The sequence below is a fragment of the Ictalurus punctatus genome, chromosome 15, assembly GCF_001660625.3.
Source record: "Ictalurus punctatus breed USDA103 chromosome 15, Coco_2.0, whole genome shotgun sequence".
In the NCBI taxonomy this organism is placed as follows: domain Eukaryota; kingdom Metazoa; phylum Chordata; class Actinopteri; order Siluriformes; family Ictaluridae; genus Ictalurus; species Ictalurus punctatus.
Genome location: NC_030430.2, coordinates 26835227 through 26838521, shown reverse-complemented (window position 1 = coordinate 26838521; position 3295 = coordinate 26835227).

Below are 3295 nucleotides of genomic sequence, written 5' to 3'. Positions count from 1 at the left end.
GGTATTTTGGAAACTTTGGTTACCATAGTGACAATGGTCCTGGATCAGCATTTGCGAATACAGTACATCCCAAGTACATCAATGAATGCATTCATTTTGGATCAACATTTTTCTTTGATGTTTTCAAAGACAGTGAAGATTATTATTATCCATGATTAATCCTTGATTAGCCTATTCAGAAGGTTAGTAATAAATACTTTACTTTTGGAAATATACTGTATCTGGACTCAACCCACATAAATCAGGCATGGAAAATCTGATTATTAAACATTATTAGTAAACTGTATTCATTTATTTAAAAAAAAAAAAAAAAGTAAATGTGGATTCAAGCTAGCTAAACTCAGACATTAGCTAATTAGCACAAACCTGTTCTATGTAATTATCTACTAGCTAGCTCAGCGTTGTATTACATTATGCCACGTGATAGTTGAATTTCAGGAATTTTAAATTTTATAAATACATATAAATAATACATTTTGGGTTATACAAAGAAATGCAGAAAATAACTTTGCCTCTTGTCGGTCGGGTAATGGTTTTGAAGCAATGTTGATCGGCACACGCTGATGACATCAGAGGGCTGTGATTGGTTGATGGAAATTTTATTCACCTCGACCAACACCTGACTAGTAACTTATCCGATAACAATAAATATATAAAGTCAACTCACCGATCCTTTTACCTCCAGAAATCTTGGAAAGGTTATAAGGACTTTTTTGTTTGTCCCAGGAAGTGGACAAGGCCCTGTTGATATCTAAAGGTCATTTTTATTTAACTTCATCTGAGGAATGCATAAGAAACGACACAGCTCCCCTGCATGCATCTTCCTCCGACTGCTGCTCATCAAGACTGGGTGTCCTCCTGTAATATATTCAGTACAAGCTTCTGAGGATGTCTGCTATGTTTAGGGGTGTGGTGAACCACATGCGGCAGAGTTAAGTAGGAAAAAAAAAAGTGTATTCACACATACAGCACATTCAACGCGGCAAGTCACCAGAAGGCGTTCCTACTACTGGTTGTCATAGTAACATTTATTAATGGCTGGCACAATTAGAATTCCACTTTTGACAACAAACCAGTTTTCTTCCCACTAAAATTAAACATTTTGCAGGGAGAGCATTTGTATATAAAAGTGTATATATGCATCATATCCTAAGTGTTCTCACATCTAGTCACCAACGGTTGCTGTCGCTTATGTCGCCGGAAGTCACCAGCTCTCGTTGAAAATGCCTCCCGTTGCTTTGTTGCTGCGAGTCGCTGTGTGTGTGAACGTGGCTGAAATCTTATTGTGTTGAAATTTTGTTTCATTGCATCTTTCCTATTAATCTGTAAGTGGAGTTTAATACATCATGGAAGGCTTAATTGCTTTCAACAATGGCATTTATCAGCCAATCAGCTTTCAGCATGCATTTGACAGCTAACAATGATCTATCGTCAAGACACATGAAGGTTAGTGACCTTCTAGGAGCCTATGCATCCTGGGTCACTGGGTGGAGCTGTTGATGCTTTCACACTTATTAACAAGCATACTTGGGAAATTAGGCGTATGTTGAAATTTCCTCCTGTTTCTGTGGATTAAGACATAATAATTCCCACGCAACTTTAAGATCATTTGTGTAATATGCTAAAGCCACTTTTGCAACCTAGTCCTAGGATTCTTGGCATACATTTATTATTAATACAGTTCAATGAAAACTCATAATCCAAGCGCTTACATGTTCATGCAATAAAAATAAGAACATTTATAGGTCTGTGTACATCAGTGGATGGGTTTGAACCACACTTTACTCTGTCCATCAGTGGAAAGAGACCACCGAAAGACCAAACGGGTAGAGGGGTGCCAATACATTTGTGCAAAAGATCAGACATCTTAGACATCTATGAATTCCTTTTTAAGTGTAAAGTGTTCTTTGGTTTGACTTTTTGAGAATACCTTTAAGAGTGTTCACTTTTAACCCTTAATCCTTAAAGAGAACAGCATATTTTTATTATTTATATTATGAATCGCCTCCAATTCACTGCGGTAAGTTAAGTGAACAGCTTTGCTATACTGGCAAATATGAAAATAGCTGATTTGTAGTCTTACAGTCTCTCCTGTGACAAAATGGCGGTATAACGTAAGAAAATGGCGGTATAACGCTGCACTGCAGGGTGTTAGGTGTGAGTTTAAAGTTAATTTAAAGTTTTGCTGAAACTCTGCCACATTAGTTCATAAACTTTAAAGTATTTAACATTCAAACTAGAACTAACAGAACCCAGGTTCTTGAGTCTTCTGTAATGTTACTCAATTACATTTCCATTTAAACAAAACAACTTTCTAATATCCATTTTAATTTGTACAAAGACCGAAGAAGTTTTCACTGTACAATTTTTGGGTTGATTTACCGTCTTAAAAGAACACTAAAAGGGAAAAAAATTGCATACAAGATGTATAAATGAGATTTTTGTCTAAACATCGCAAAAACCGACATCTTAGGAAATGATCTTGAACATAGTCAGCTGTATTTCCTATTACAAGATGACCAGAAACCACGTACAGTACACTATGAGATAATCAAAACTATTTATAGACTTAAATTTATTTATTTTTTACTAATTTCAAGCTTTTCATTCTATTGGCAGATAATTTTGCTTCTTTTTTTAGAAATAAACGCATAAAATTACAAAACTACCTGCTCAACAGAACAAATCGATTTCAAGCTTAAAATGAGTAAATAATGCCTAGAAATAGGTTTAATAATCTTATATTTATGGTATCTTTACGGTAAGCTTATCATAGGAAATACCAGATATGTTGAATAATATTCAAGATAATTTCACTAGATATTTATTTATTTATTTCTGCAGTGTCTGTTTAAACGTGCAAATCGTGTTCCGTGTGTTGTTAGTTTTGTGTCGTATGTACTGACTGGAAATAAAGAAAATACTGACATGGAAAGTATTTATATTGCAATGTGACCTTTATTGCCTATGAGAAAGGAAGATCTTACATTACAAATGCACTCATTTGTTTTTCCATAATGTTTTAAATGTTTTAAGGTACTTTCTCAGAAGGTCTTCAGACTTGTCTAAAGAGTCGTTTAAACTTGGCCTTGATCCTTATTATATTATATGGTATTATATTCTATCCATAGATTTATATTTATAGCTTAAAATAGTAGCACACAGCTTTGTGGACGTATTTTTGGATTCACACAAGTACATTACACACTCACGATTAAATCAAACAACTCTGATTAGAGATAGAATTATACAATTTCAGTGAAATACTGTCATGCGCTAAGTTTTTACCACAACA